The sequence below is a fragment of the Ursus americanus genome, chromosome 19, assembly GCF_024610735.1.
Source record: "Ursus americanus isolate L20-20 chromosome 19, mUrsAme1.1.p, whole genome shotgun sequence".
NCBI classification, from domain to species: Eukaryota; Metazoa; Chordata; class Mammalia; order Carnivora; family Ursidae; genus Ursus; species Ursus americanus.
In genome coordinates this window covers 24,839,362-24,855,737 of record NC_142145.1, presented here as the reverse complement: position 1 = coordinate 24,855,737, position 16,376 = coordinate 24,839,362, and the positions used below count along the sequence as shown (strand labels likewise).

At 46.1% G+C, this 16,376-nt stretch overlaps 1 long non-coding RNA gene across 1 annotated transcript in view; it reads right to left on the bottom strand.

The window, feature by feature from the left end:
* The window catches only part of LOC123787370 (uncharacterized), a 53,536-nt gene extending 41,422 nt beyond the window's left edge, over positions 1-12,114 (bottom strand). Inside the window, exons 1-3 of the long non-coding RNA XR_015727667.1 lie at positions 11,814-12,114; positions 8,591-8,684; positions 6,352-6,500 (exon numbers count right to left, since the gene is read on the bottom strand). This is a non-coding gene — a long non-coding RNA (uncharacterized LOC123787370). The remainder of the gene's footprint in view (positions 1-6,351; positions 6,501-8,590; positions 8,685-11,813) is intronic.
* Between the last annotated feature and the right edge of the window lie 4,262 nt (positions 12,115-16,376).

Genomic DNA, 16,376 nt, shown 5'->3' with positions numbered 1-16,376 from the left:
GCTTAAGTTATTCATTTTAGATCTTTCCTCAATACTGTAAATACTATTAGTATTCCTAAAATTTCCCAGTAAACACTTTTTTCACTGTATCCCACAAACTTGCCAAGTTGTATTTTCATTTTCACTTGGTTCGAAATATTCTTAAATTTCTTTTGAGATTTCTTCTTTGACCCATCTGTTGCTTAATCTCCATTATTTTGGAGCTCCCCAGCTATCTTTCTGTTATTGATTTTGATTTTAATTCTACTGTGGTCTGAGAGCAGACATATAATTTCTATTCTTTTAAATGTGTTAAATTCTGTTTTCTGGCCCAGAATGTGATCTATCCTTGTGAATGTTTCATGTGAGCTTGAGAGCTATGTGTATTCTGCTGTTGTTAGATGAAATAGTCAATAGATGTCAATTATATTCAGTCGATTGGTAGTGCTGGTGATTTCAACTATGTCCTTACTGATTTTCTGCTTACTGGATCTGTCCATTTCTGATAGAAAGGAGTTGAAGTCTCCAGTAATAATAGTGGATTCATATTTTGGCATGGGGGGCATTTATCCTGCTAGTGTTTTCTGAGCTTCCTGGATTTCTCCTCGCAGCTCTACCAGTTTTGCCTCCCATACTGTGACATTCTGTTTTTAGGCTCGTACACATTAAAGAATGCTATGTCTTCTTGGGAAATTGACTTTTTTATCATTATGTAATGCCTCTCTTAATACCCCATTAGTGTCAGTATGGTATATTTTTCTCCATCCCTTTACTTTCGTGCATATTTATATTTAAAGTTGGGTTTCGTGTAGACAACATGTGGTTGAGTCTTGTTTTTTAATCCACTTTGACAGTCTCTGTCTTTTAATGGGTGCATTTAAACCATTGATGTTTAAAGTGATTATTTATGTAGTTAATGTTTATCGTATTTTTTTACTGTGTTCTATTGGTTGTCTTTAATTCCTCTTCTTGCCTTCCTCTCTTTTTCTGTCTTTTGTGGTTTTAATTGAACATTTTATATGATTCCATTTTCTCTCCTTCATTAATATACATGTTCCTCTTCTTTTTTTAAACTTTTTTTTAAGTAATTGCCCTAGAGTATGCAGTATACATTTACAAACAATCAAAGTCCATTTTCAAATAACATTAAATTGCTTCACAGGCAATGCAAGTACCTTATAATAACAAAGAATCCTAATCCCTTCCTCTTTACCTTGCATCACTGCTGTCACTAATTTCACTTGTATAGAAACCTATCTATATAATCAAATGCATTGTTTGTTGCTACTACTATTTTGAATAGCTGTTAGCTGAATCTCTAAGAGCAATTAAAAATAAGAAAAATAAAAATGCTTACGTCGTTTATTCCTTTTCCAATGCTTTTCCTTTCTTAATAGTAGATCTGAGTTTCTGACCTATAATTTCCCTTCTTTCTGCAGAACTTTTTTTAACATTTCCTGCAAGACAGGTCTACTAGCAGCAAATTCCTTCATATATGTTTTGCCCAAAGTCTTTATTTCTTCTTCACTTTGAAAGCTAATTTTGAGGGTACAGAATGCTAAATAAGTAACTTTTTTCCTCTCAACACATTGAATATATCATTCGACTCTCTTTTTGCTGCACGGTCTGTGAGAAGTTTAATTAATTTTTATCTTTGCCCCCTCTATAGGTGGGGTGCTCCCCACTCCCCTTCCGTTTCTTTTTTTTCAGGATTTTTTTCTTTCCCTTTGATTTTCAACAGTCTGAATATTATATGCCTAGGTATAGGTATAGTTTGTTTCATTTTTCTTTTGGCATTTATACTCATGGTGTTCTCCAGCTTCCTGGATGTGTGATTTGGTGTCCAAGATTGATTTGGGGAAATTCTTGCTCATTATTGCATCAAATATTGCTTCTGTCCCTTTCTCTCATTCTTCTCTTTCTGGTAATCCTATTACATGTATGTTATACTTTTAGAGTTGTTCTGAGATATTCTTTTTTTTCAGCTTTTTTTTTTTTAGATTTATTTTTATTTATTTCAGATGGGGGGAGGGGCAGAGGCAGAGGGAGAGAATCTCAAGCAGACTCCATGCTGAGCATGGAGCATTACACGGGGTTCGATCTCACGACCCTGAGATTACAACCTGAGCCAAAACCAAGAGTCAGACGCTTAACCGGCTGTGTCACCCAGATGCCCCCTTTTTTTTAGTCTTTTTTCTGCTTGCTCTTCTGTTTTGGAAGTTCCTACTGACATATCCTCAAGCTCATAGATTCTTTCCTTGGCCATGTCCAGTCTACTAATGAGGCCATCAAAGGTATTCTTCATTTCAGTTACAGCTGTTTTGATCTCTAGCATTTATTTTTCATTCTTTTTAGAATTTCCATCTTTCTGCTTACATTGGCCAGACTCAGATATGGCAGGGATGTTGGAATTATCAAACCAATAATTTAAAACAACACTGATTAATATGCTAAGGGTTCTAACGGATGAAGTACACAGATGCAGAGCATCTTGCATTTCTGTAGAGCCCTCTTCCACACCCTCCAAATCAGCCTGCACCCTGTCCTCCAGCCTCAAGCAGAAAGCCAGACCAAGCACATGCTCCAGCACAGCAGGGCTGCTCGGGTATTCATCACTCCAAAATTCTGCAGCATTAAGTCAGAGCATAACTGCTATAAAAGAGGAAAGGCTGTCCTTCTAGGTTAAAATATATCCCAGTCTACCTCAGTTAGTTTCCACTCCCAATAGTTCCTCCTGTTAACATCTACCATTCTAGTGTCTCCCAAGAATCCACTGTGACTTACCCTGACTTTCTGACTTCACATTAACAGACTAAAGCTTACTGAGTGCCCATGCCTATAACAACTGGGCCTTTGGAAGACGTCCAGCACTTCTGTGTTGTTTGTATGATGGAACAGATAGAGAACATGAGTTTGGAACTCTATTTTCATTCCATTTCAATAATAAAAAAGGTCAAGCACTTTCCACAATTCTGACACTAAATAGTTAAGACGTAAGCATGTGGCGAGATGGGGTCCCTACCTCCAAGGAAATCACAGGCTAACTGAGACTCGGTATCTGATGCAGCATCCCACAAGTTAAGGCTCGCCCTCTGAGTTTCTACTAACAGTCATCCCTATAGCAGGCACCGAACATAAAAAAATATTATTTCAGTAGATGGAAGGATGGATAGATACATGCATACATACATACCTGAATATATGGGTAAATGTTCCTTTCTCTATTAAACCCATGAGGATTCCACATTTACCAAGGAGGGATGCCGAAGTGGCCTCAAAAATTGAATCCAGAAAGTAACTAAAAAGGATCAGCCCAGGTAAAAACAGGCCATTCCTAACCATAGCCTAATGATGGCATTGCAGCAGTAGAATTACGTAAAGGGCTTCTCAAAATTACAGATGATCCACAGGCTCCATCCCTAGAGATTCGGAACCAGGGAGGATATAATCCTAGGTGTCTGTACTTTTTTAAAGCTCCTGGGATTGTTTTGATACAGTTGAGTTTTAGAGCCATTGGGACAGATTCCCAGACCTAGCAGGTGGGAGTCAGGAAGCCACAGATCCAGGCAAAGAGTCAACACAGGGAAGACAGAGGACTCACTGACAAGGCACAGCCAGGGCAGAAGATAGGGCTCCTTGCATACCTTCAGTTATAGGGAGAATCGGGCCTCGAGTCTGAAATAGACCTCGGTGCGATAGCAGGTGCTCAGAGAGCTATACGTGACTCTTATTAAAGTAACGTGGCTCTGAGAGTATTTAAGGTTAACATCACACGGTTCACCCGTGGTTGTCAATCAAATCTCATGCTGTAACTCTCTCTGTGAAGAAATGAATCTATGGAAGAGAGCGAAAGCACCTCAATATTTGCACAGTGAAAAGTATTATTTTTCTGCTACGGAAACATGAACCTGTCACTACAATGATTATCTTCCCCCATTAAACCCTAAAAGGTTGGCACTGTTGAGCAAAATCAGCTTAATTCCTCACCATCTTGTCATTGGCATGTCCTGAGGTCATCAAAAATTGGTGACAGCTTCAGTCTGGTTTTCCTTCACTGTCCTGGCTCCGTAAAGCCCAGTCCACAAGGGCCAGCCAAGAGCCATCTCATGAGAAAAATACAAGCCCTTCAACTTCCCTTGAGAACATACAATGTCTGGAAGCCACTGGCTTTATCTTTAGTGAGTAAAAATTCCATCTGGCCTAAGCAAACAATAAATTAGGTTTTTTACTTCAAGATACAATACTAGACAATGCGAACCTTTAAGAAAACCTCTTTTGCTGAAACTGAACCCTTCCCACTGCTAATTAGAACATGAGCATTCGCTTCTACAAAGGAGTTCACGCCTTACACAAGAGTTACCCACCAGGCTCCCTGAAACATGGAGTTCTTCCTTTCTTTCAAGGGCAGAGTGATGGCATGAAACTCGGCACACCTGGATGTTTCATGGACGATGTTCACACACTCAAGCTTTCATTTATAATGTGTAGGGCCCTTGAAAGTAACAAAATTGTATCTGACTAAATTGTCTCCAAGGTAGAATTCTTGAGTGACATGCACCTGATTTGTCCCTGTTTTCCTGAAGCTCAGTGTTGCTGACACAGACCTGGCGCCTCTCTGGATTACCTTCCTGGCTTCCTTCCCAAGATTCTGCTTGTCTCCTGAACCATGTTACTGCCACTGCTTTTGACCAACCTCCCCAAGGGGGCAGGAACCCAGGCTACGCCCCAGGCCACATGGCCAACCAGTACTCTGTACCATACTGAGGTCTAGACTTGGATAACATGCCTCAGAGCATGGCATCAGGCCCTCTGAGCCACTGCCATCGAGGCAGATCAGGGAACACGGGGGGCTGAGCATCCACTAGGAAGTGGAAGGTGGAAGGAAGCTGCATGACAAATTTCTCCTCATGTCTCCCTTCTGTGGACTACTCTGGGGACTCGTTTCTCCTTGAAATTCTTTTGGAGAATATCCGATGTGCAGCGTGAGCATGATACCAATTGTGTGGCGTGGCTTTTCGTGGCTCATTGTGGAGCAATGGACAGCAGAGTAACGTGCTACATAACCTCCCATGTTCCCTTGACTCGCTTTCCATTCTTCTTCACCCTCATCTCACAGGTCTTGCACTTTGCAAATATCACATCAGCACTTGAATCCTCGGCTAACGCTCTGCTTTCTAGAAGACACAGCTAAAACAATTGTCCAAGGGTAGTTCTAGGAAACAATCTTCAAGATGGAATTAGGGAGGCGAATGGGCCACCTGTCGGAAAGTCATAGGTATGCCACTGCTAGAGGTAGTGGCATTTGGTGACTCACGATTTCTTCGACCTTCGTTGTAGTTAATAGGGCTAGAGTGCAGGTGGAGGGAGGCCTAGCCCTGGGAGCACAAGGGGTCATGGCATTCAATCAACACAGAAACAACGCTAATTACGAGGATTGTGGGTTAGGAGAGATACTTATTATAGCATTAAAGATATTTAAATAAATAACAGCTCAGGGAAGTCAATTTAAGGCTTGATCTAACATCCAGATGCCCTCGAAGGCAGTATTAAAGGAAATCTTTATTTCCTGCAGCCTCGGGAAAGACTGTGCTGAGAATCAGGGCAAGGATCTAATTCTAGGGCATTTAGAGCTGCCGTGAAGACGAAATGCGGAGCCTCAGCAAATATTCTGTGTCAAGTCAGGGCCCTAACAGGGAAAGTGGAGGACTCTGGGTACTGGGACGGAGACATTTCGGTGCAGGAAACTGAGCACCGAGAAACTCCAAATTCCCTTCTGCCGTCCTTCCCGAAGAGGCAGCACCTTCACCTTCGCCTTCGCCAGAGAAGACCAGCCTCCGCCTGCCTGGAGAATATGCAAGCTTTCACCTAAAGCAGCTTCTTCGCAAGATGATGCTTGTCCTCCTGAAGACAAGCTAACATGCACCAACCTTCATTGTCTCCAGACTGACAGCCAAAGTCAGGTCTCGGCAAGAGTGGACGGAGGAGCAAGATCCCTATTTCAGGGAGGAATTGTCTAGATCAGTAAGAAATTACAAAGCTAGTGAGAACTTGGGAACATAAATGGAAGTGAGTATCAAGGCTGCCAGCCCGGGGTGGCAGTACATAGAGCTGAATACAGGGGAACTGATGGACATGGAGTCACACTTGACTCTGGGTCAAGAACACCTGTGTAGATTGCTGGGATGGCTACTTGAAACCCACACTCCATAAGGGGATACAGTGAACAAAGTGAGTTGCCAGAATTACCTTGGCATCGTGTTAAAGAAGGGATCGGAAGACTAAGGGAAGTGGAACATGGATCCATCGTGTATGGTCCCAGAACCTACCACTCAGAGGACGTAGTCTTTACTAGGGCAGTAAAAATCACATTACCGAGGAAGCTATGAGCATCTTGGAGAAGTCCACTAGTGGCTTTCAGAGGCACAATGAACATAATTGCTCAATAGGCAGCAAGTTGGAGTGGCAGGCAGGGTTTCTTGATCCAGAGGGATCTGTGGCTGTAATTCATAGATGATGGTGTCCTAGGGGCAAGATAGATGGACAGCCATTAGAATGTTGTATTTAGGGGCACCTGGCTGGCTCAGTTGGTTAAGCATCTGTCTTCAGCTCAGGTCATGATCCTGGAGTCCCAGGATCAAGCCCCATGTCAGGCTCCCTGCTCAGTGGGGAGTCTGCTTCTCCCTCTGCTCTTTACCCCACTAGTGATCACTCTTTCTCAAATATATAAATTAAATCTTTTAAAAAAAAAAAGAATGTATTTATGCACACACACAAAAAAACCCTAGATTTGCCAAATAGGACATTAACCATGGAAAGCAAAATGGTGGCCCTCACCTCTTGGCCAATTCAAAGACACAGACCCCATTGGGAAGGGAATTCCAGGACCCTGAGTCCTGACCAATGACCAGAGTCAGCTTCACAGAGGACCCAGTGCCTCTGCAAATCCACCCTGTGGTTATTCGTCCAGTTCCCAAGGATACAGTGAGGACAGGTGCACTTAGCATGTGGCTAGCATGGTAGACCCCTCACAATATTGGCCTGATTGGTGCTCTAAGGGTCACTACGGTAGGGAGGGCCTGATACATCCTTGTCTCCCACGGCAGCCCTCAAGATGAATCAGAAGAATTTCAGAGATCAGTACCACCCTCAAAGATTTGAAAGATGAGGACGGTGTATTACATCCTCATCCAATTCACCCCCGACGGCGCACTACTGTAAGATTAACTCCATTTTCAGCTGCTGGTCTGAATACGGGTCTGGACTGGGGCAGATCAACACAGTGCCTGGCAATCTATCAGCAGCAAGAATCAGAGGAAGTTTATCTTTAATTAACAAGGACAGCGGTACACGCTGACTGTCTTGCCTCGGGGCTGTGTTCTCTCTCTTGCTCGCTGTCATGACATAGCAGAACACCACGCTGATCCACTGTATTGGTGACATCACGCTATTTGGAACAGGTGAACAGGACCTGGCAACTAGCCCAAGTGCACTGAGACACATGCGTGGGAGAAAGTGGGAGATCGGCTCCGTAAAGATACGGAAGCATGCCACATCAGTGAGCTTTATAGAGTTCCACCTGTCTGGGATAGGTGGGGACACCCCCCGCAGGTAAAGACTAAGTCACAGCACCTTGCATCTCAGATCACTAGGATAGAGGCATAATGCCTGCGAGTTTCTTCAGGTTTTGAAGGCAACATAGTCTAAACTTCTGTTCCATTTCTCTGATGACTCAGAAAACCACCAGTTTTGAATGGGCAGCAAGTCCAAGTCGTGGTTCCAAGCGCTCTGTTTCTTGGGCCATGTGACCAAAGGATCAAAACGTGCTTTAGGTATACCTGCCCTGGGTAAGAGTGTGCAGTCCTCGATAGAAAGGTCACAGCCCAGAGCCCACAGATTCTAGAACAAGGCCATGCGATGTGGTAGGGATCCATGCTGTCTGAAAAGCAGCTCCCGGCATAATCCTGGACCCTGACTGAGCCTCGGAACTGACCGCGAGACACCCCCTTCCTCTGCAATCTGAGTTCCCATCGTGAGCTGGGTTGTTACCTAACCTACGAAGACTTAAGTCTGGACATACACACCAGCAACCTAGCATGCAAGAGAAGTGGTATATTTGGCTGTAGACTTTAGCAGATCCAGAAAGATGCAGTGAATTATATAAAGAGCTACCTGGACTCTCACTTCACTTATTTCTGCCACATACTGACACTCCCTCAGTCCATACCCACAGCCTCCTCAGGGGCGCCCTCTGCCTCACTGAAACTCGGACTTGGTTCAAGAAGAGGATTGCGGCTGCATGGCTGCCCAGATCCAGAGAGGCCCGTAAAGGTCAGAGTAGGAGGTGATTCTCCCAGGGAAGCAAGCTGGAACCAGGGCACCTGGCCCTCCACTTCAGGCGGAGGGACTGGAAACCTGAGGCATAGCTGCGCACTGCCTTCTTTGCAGTATCTGGATGGCTTGGCCAATTGTCAAGGGTCTGGAAGGAACAGAGTGGAGGATCAGAGACAGGGAAACCTGGGGAAGAGACAGGTGGAGGGATCTTGGACGTGGGTCCCCAAGCCTGTGGACGCATCTTTAGGTCTCATATTAGTGCCCGAGAGCATCTACCCACCTGGGGCTGGCAGCGAGCAGCTGGACAGGATGGCCCATCCTCAGCCTGTTGCCCAACCTCTCTCTTCAGATGCCTCGGTATTTGTTCAGCGTGTCTGTGAACAGAGGGGTCAAAGTGACAAGGATGTAGGTTACACAAAAGTCCAAAAACAGGGGCTCCCTATCCCCAAGGCTGGCTCATTTGGGATTGCTGATTGTCCAACCTGCCACAAGACCAGTGCTGAGTCCTTGAAGTGACGTCCCTCGTCACGTAGACCAGCAAGCCACGCGGGGCAGGTCAATTACAAGAGACTGCTTTCACTTTGGAGCAAGTGGCAACTCATCCTTCCTAAAACTGACACCAGCTCCAGAAGAGATTTTCTTCAGGGTAAAGCATTACACGTATCACACACATCAGCAGGTGCCATGGTACTCAAAGCATTGAACAATTTCCTGGAGAATGAATGAATGAATGGATGGATGTTGGAAAGAAACATGTGATTCAGAGAATGAAAGACTCACATGAGTTCAGGAAGACCAGTGAAGCCCCTCCAGTCTCCTTGCCCCTGTCCTCAGTCCAGGCCACAGGGCAGGCTCTCAACGGACCATCACAGTCCTTATTCAGATACATGCCCGCTGCAATCTCTCTCTTCCAGCCCCTTCCTTGCAGATGTAAGGCACCGTAGCCTCTCACCTGGGTGGAGCACCCTGACAGAATCTATTTCATTTCATCCTCACTCCGATCTCGTGAGACAGTGAGAGGTGAGAGAGACAGTGCTCACAGTATCCATTTTCTCTTCTTCCCGGGCACAGGACTAAACTGTATTTCCCAGCTCCCCCTGAAGTTAGATTAGGACCAACTGATCTCGTTCAGACAAATGGAAAATGGCGTGGGCTGCGTCCGGGTCTGGCGCACCCAGATCTCTTGGTGTGAGCCTCCATCGCGTATGTGACCTGTGGAGACCTCCAAGGCCGCATTCTGAAGACAGCAGCTCCCTCGGATGGAGGCGCCCGGTCCCTGAACGACTGTGTAGAGACAGGCCCCCGTCTGACTTGCAGTAGACTTGGACCTGAGTGGTAAAGGCTTTTAGCTTGTTGAGCCACTGAGAGTTTGGGACTATTTGTTACAACAGGTAGCCTAGCCTGAAGAAAACAGGAAGAATTGTGTGAATTTCATTATGAAAAATGGACAGAGACCAAAACATCAAATGGTAAGAGAAGTACAAGTCACGGGAAATCACCCAGCTTGCAGCTCAGCACACGGAGAGACAGATCCGTGGCTCAGCCCCTTGCAGGCTGTGTAACTCTGGGCTCATCATTCAACATCACTGTGCATCGACTTTTCTATCTGTTCAATGAGAATACCTGTCTTGCAAGTTTATCACGAGGATGAGAGATAACATTTATCACGTGCCAGGCAAATTTGCTGGCATCCTAGGTGCTCCATGAACATCCATTCTCATTATTACTAAGTCACGGATTCACGTGGTAAAGAACATCAGAGCCAGGAGCCCAGCCCAGAGCAGTCCTAGCGCACAGCCTGTCGTCCTCAGCCCTGCTTTGTGCTGTGGCCAAATGGCCATCTTGTCATTATAAAGGAGCCCCCAGTGGAACGCACATTTCTGAAAACCTTCCCCGAACACTCTTTGCCTGCACGTATTTGGAAGGGCTGGGGTGAGGCCCAGGCATATCTGAAATCGTGTGACCCTGAGTTGTTAAAACAGAATGTGACTGCATCTGGAACAAAGCTGATGAAGTGGTCACAAACGGTGACCGAAGCTACCATATTCCACTCTGCACTGCTTAGATTCAAATGTTAAACAGGAGTGTTTGTGTTCTTTCAACTTCCATGATCACTGCGCCCTCTGGTGGTTGCGAGCGTAATCGGGTCTGTCGACTCGGCGTTAGGGGAAAGACGAAATGGATGGAGCACTGAGACGTCCTCCTGTGAAAGATCTCGGTAGACACACACACACACACACACACACACTTAAGGAAGACCAGGGGAACTCTACACACACACACACACACACACACTTAAGGAAGACCAGGGGAACTCTGCCCGGACGCAGATGAGGGAGGTGAAGAGAAGGGTCGGCAGGAGTGGAGAGGAGCAAACATATCAATGGGGAGAAAACCACAGGATTTGGAAGTGAGCTCAGATGAGAGGAAGGAGGCAAAACAATGAGAGAGTAAGCTAAGAAGTCTCTCCTGGCTCCAGACCACGGGCCACATCCGGGCTACTGCAGGCTCCTCCACCCCCAGAAAGTACAAAAGGTACAGAATTCCACTGGGCAGTCTGAAGTCTGCACCATTCACCTCTACCATGCCTCTTTCCCCTCTTCCATCTCCTCCATGCCTCATCCCTGCACCGACCAGAGAGGCTGGCCAACCTCCTCCTTGAAGAAAGTGGTACAGGTGAGGACGCTTAAAGTCTTGCACCTGCTGGGATAATGCCTCAGTCCTCTCCAGCCCACTCTCCATCCCTCCACAGACATTCACTCCTTGAAAGAAGGCTTTTTTGGACTTCAAAGCAGAATATAAGTAGATCTAAGAAAAGTAGATTTTAAAAATTTGGAAAATTTGTATTCTGCAAAGATAAGTAGTTTTCTATACTGCGGGACTTCTCAGAGCCTTAAGTACACTAACATGCTGTGCGAGTCAGCTGAAGAGAATGAGAGGCTGGTGTTTCCAAAATGACTTGAGCACCATAACCTGCTTTTCAGAGAGCATCTTGAAAGCACTTGGGAAGCACTTTGTTGAACTGGTAAGCACATTCCTGTTAAGATCCAGAGGGCAGGTCCTTGTGATAGAAAAGGGTACTATTCTAGGTGCCAAATTGGGGGCGCTCCCCCTCAGGTCTTCCATTCTGTGTGTGCTTTGGTGTATGTTCCTTTCATTTCTTCGGGCTCCATTGCCTCATTTGTAAAGCGAGGAGTTTAGAGAGATCCGTGGTTTCCAATCTGTTACAGGAAACTTGGGGCTTTAGGGAGGCCCTTCGTCGATTCCACGACAGTCATGAAATTTCCATCAATTAAGACAATGTGAACTCCTGAGAGAATCCCCTGTTCTCTCTTTCCTAAACAGAACCAAACAAATAACAAAAAGCCTATATATAACCTCTTCCACCAAACTAGGAGACAGGAAATCTATCAAACTCCGGGATATGGACAAACGCATCAAATCAGCCACAACAGGACATGGCCACAAAAATGAAAATCTGCTCCCCCCCAACAAATGCTCACCTCCACAAGAGGAAGACGCTATCCTGAGCAGCAACCGGGCCAGCTGATCTGCGCGCACCGGCAGGAAGTGTGGGTCGAGGTGGGGGAGGGCGTGTAAGTCCTTGGGAGTCTCAGCAAAGACCAGCAAACAATTTCATTCCAGCGGAGAGGAGCGTGGCTTTGAGGGGAATTACTGGAAACAGAAACCAAACTGAGCAGGGCAGGGACCCTCTGAGTAAAGTGAAAGAGAAAGTTTGGGTGGTGGGAGGGGCTAGAGGAAGCTGGTCTCAGAAAACACGGGCGTGGGCGCGCAGCAGGTGGACCAGAGAGCATGCTGGGAAGCGCAGCCTGTCTGTCGCTGCGGCCAGGGGGTGGGGGGTGGGGGCTGGAACAGGAAATCTCCTGGCACCAGACTGGTGGCTCAGCGACCAAGAAGTGGCTGCAGAGACCGAGCTGCCTGCGCTGAGCCTTGAGCTGGGAAAAACGCCCTAGCCCCTGCTCGCCCCCAACCGCAGCTCGCCCTCCTCCAGGCCTGGAGAAGCCGCTGCTCTAAACCCGAGGGAAAAGGCAAACCCAGCCCAGCTCCACACTAAATTACCTTCAGAAAGATTAACACGAAACAAGCAGCAGCAGAGCCAAGTGGGTGCCCTTAGAGCTTGCTTCCTGTGCCCTTGGCCACCTCCAGTTTAAGTTCGAGGGACAGCAGACCCAGGTCCCCGAGAGCCCAGACCCAGCCCACCCTGCAGGGCCTCCTCCACGGGGCACCTGGCCTCTTCCTGCTTTCTGCCCCGGCGCTCTTTCTAGAACCTCTCAGCTCCCGGGTAAGTGCAGCCCAGAAGTGCAGGGAGGCTGATGCCCCCAGGGGCGGCCCTCAAGCAAAGGAAGCCTCCAACCTCCTTGTCCTCCAGCCCCCTGTCCGCTGGCAGAGATCGTGGCAGAGCAAGTCCCCATTGCCCACGTCTTGATGGCACATCCTCCCTTGGTCCTTTTTCCCTGCCTGTCTCACTGTCCCAATCCCCCCTTCCTGCTCCTGAGGTCCTGCCCCAGAGAAGTCGCCCCCCCGCAAGTCTGTTTCAGGTGAGTTCACATGGACCGTGGCCCCAGAAGAGAGCCTAACAAAGTTCCAGGAAAACCCAGTCGAGTTGGTGAAACTGTTGTTTTTAAAGTCCAAGGACAAGTCATTCCAGTAGTTCACAGATTCATCAAAGTTCACGAAAAAGATGACGGAGACAGCAGATTTCTGACTCAAGGAGGTACCGGTGAGGTTGCTGACAGACGCTTGTACAAACAGGGCCCGAAGGGGCTTGGACAGAAGGACGTGGTGGGGGGAGGCAGAGGGTTTTGCTGCATGTTGGGGTGACTCACCGGAGGCTCAAGGGCGCGCTGTGGGCTGTCCTGCTGCACACGTGCTACGAAAGTGTGAATCCTAAAATGAGGAACAGTTCCTGGCACCAAACTGAAATGAATTCTGTTGAAAAAGAGAAAAACTAATATATTTGAAATGTTCTACTCTCTGTATAAAATGAAACAATATGGGGACGTTTTTGTTTTGTCCAAATAAATGATTCAGCGGTTAAAGAGAGTCAAGGGAGGGGGCACGCCTGGGTGGCTCAGTCAGTTAAGCATCTGCCTTCAGCTCAGGTCATGAGCCCAGGGTCCTGGGAGGGAGCCCCGCATCGGGCTCCCTGCTCAGCGGGGAGCCTGCTTTTCCCTCTTCCCCTCCCCTCTGCTTGTGCTCTCTCTCTCTAACAGAGAGAGATAAATAAAATAAAATAAAATAAAATAAAATAAAATAAAATAAAATAAAAAAAAGAGAGAGAGAAGACCACTGGCGATCCTGGTTCTCGGTCTTTGGACTTGGACTCAAACTATGCCATTTGCTCTCCTGGGTCTGCAGTTTGCTGGTATAAGATCTTGGGACTTCTCAGCCTCCATAATCTCATGAGCTAATTCCTTATAAATAAATAAATTATATATATATATGTATGTATGTATATATATATATGTATATATATATATATGTATATATATATATATTGCTGTACTTTCTTTTCAGAGAAACACATTCCTCGATCACAACGCCTTGACAACAGATAAGGCGTTCTGTGAGCCCACACAGTGAGGCAGGCAGAAACACTATAAGCAGGGAAGGCAAATCCACTTTGAGAACATGTATCTATTCCAGTGAGGACAAATCCCTGCCCTATTCCATGATAGAAGAGGTCCAATGTAGTCAATTTGCCGCTAGGTGAGTGTCTGGACTCCTGGGGGAATGGTCTCATATCAGGGGCTGGTGCTGGTTTCTGCTGTTGGTTGCTGTTGGCAAAGCATTCAGTGGTAGCCATAACTAGGTCAGCCTTGGTAAGGAGAAATCCATACTGTTGGGTCACGTCAAGCCCCCAGACCTGACACCTTGACCACTTTATTCACAAGTCTATTGTGCAAGTGGGGAGAGAGGTGGACCGATGTTCATAGAACATTCGTTTGGTCCACCTGATTATCGAAAACTTCTGCAAAGCGTGTGTTTGGATGAGCAGTCGCCTGGGAGACAAACATGTTCACAGTCTCCGCCCTTTCCGAGAGGCCTATGCAAACAGCCTTCTCAAATCTCCTTGTCACCGGTCTTCCAGTCCTGTTCTTCCCAAGTCCCCGACCATCTGACCAAATCATTTGCAACCATAGATCCATATCCGTGGACGTATCTCGCTCCAAAGTGTATAATCAAACCTACTACTCAAAGTTCTGCCCCTGGGAGATTTCCCTTCACTGCTGTCGTCTATAAGTGGGGCTATAATGCCTGTAGATTCATTAGTAAAACTGGTTGAGTTTTTTCTTCTCCTTCCGTTGACTATGAGGAACTTCCCCATGAGGCCATAGTCGTAGACTGAAGGAGAGGAAACAATGCAATAGAATTGAAGAGGGCTGAGCTATGAGCTCATGCAACTCTTTGTATCTTCTGGACCCGTATGAGCCTGAGATCTTGTACACGACTTCTGTATGATAATAGATCGTTGTCTCTTGGTTACGCATTTAGTCTCTACCGAGGCCAAACAGCAAACCAGAGGCTCTTTCTCAAAGCAAGAATCTGCAGACGTACATAGACTTGCTCAAAAATCCTAGCGGTCTCTGCAGTAATTCTCCTATTGGTAGTTTCCAGAAACTTCAAGGAGCATCCCTGTTTGCCACAGTATCATGTATCTGTTGGATCATAGGGCCAAATGAGGAAGCAGGTGTGCAATGGCCTGGGCTTGTGGAAGAATCTTTTCTCACCCTAGTTCCCAGTGGAAACTACAGACGAGGTAGTAACTCAGACTTCCCGCTTACAGCTAACTCCTGGACTTGGCGAGTTACGGTAGCGCTGGAAGAGAACCTGCCGCGATTCCTCTCCCTGCCTGGCCCCACGTGCAGCAACGTCAGCGATACGGCGCTTGAATAGCCTTTCAGCTACTGTTTCTTCACCCAACGCCACGTTGGTCCTATACTGACCCTGTAGGACGCTTCAGTGGTTCATTTGATCCTAGTTTGAAAAACTGTAACAAACACGTTGGGCCCCTCACAACTTTATCATGTCTGCGTGTGAAATAGTCCATTTCTTTTCCCTGAAACTCTGAAGGGCGGGGGCGCCTGTCGTTAAGCGTCTGCCTTCGGCTCAGGGCGTGATCCCAGCGTTCTGGGATCGAGGCCCACATCAGGCTCCTCTGCTAGGAGCCTGCTTCTTCCTCTCCCACTCCCCGTGCTTGTGTTCTCTCTCTCGCTGGCTGTCAAATAAATAAATAAAATCTTTAAAAAATAAAAAAATAAACTCTGAAGGGCGAGTATTGAAATTGTGCCCCAAGTGACCTGATGCCATAACAGCATTCAAAAAGGTTCTGTTGCCTAAGACACCGTAAATGATAAATATCGATGAAGGTGAAGAAATGAAAGTTTTCCTATTTTGGTTTTTTATGTACAACTTCACCTAGTATTTCTTTGGAATATATTCCTCTCTTCCATGAACCAGTGGATTCTCTGATATCAGTTTCATCTTTTTCAGCTTCTTTCAAGGTAGACAGTGCAGCTGTGAATTAAAAAGGGAAGTTTTCTAGGAAGGAAGGAAGGAAGGAAGGAAGGAAGGAAGGAAGGAAGGAAGAAGGAAGTCTTCTAATCCCTGTTTTTAAGCCAATGATCCATTCTTAAATATAGGAAAATACATTGTAAACACACTGTCTTTGATTTTAGAAGAAAATATAACTTGTAAAATCATGAGTGTTATGTAACATTTAAAAATTTAGAAAAGTTTAAACATATCGCAAAACAACAAAGGCTACCTTCCTCTTGTGTTTCTGTAAGATGCGAAGAAAACTTTGAGGTTTCAAAATGATAACTTATTATACAATAATGAAATCACAGGATTATAACAGGTACGACCAAAGGCAGGTAGTGAAAGAAGTAGGCTCCTGAGAACAGCATTAATATATAAAAATGCATAATATATAGAAATGGTCAGGTGAGCGACCAACTCTTGATTTTGACTCGGGTCATGATCTCATGGGTCGTAGGATCAGGCCCTGAGTCAGGCTCTGCACTCAGCGGGGAGTCTGCTTG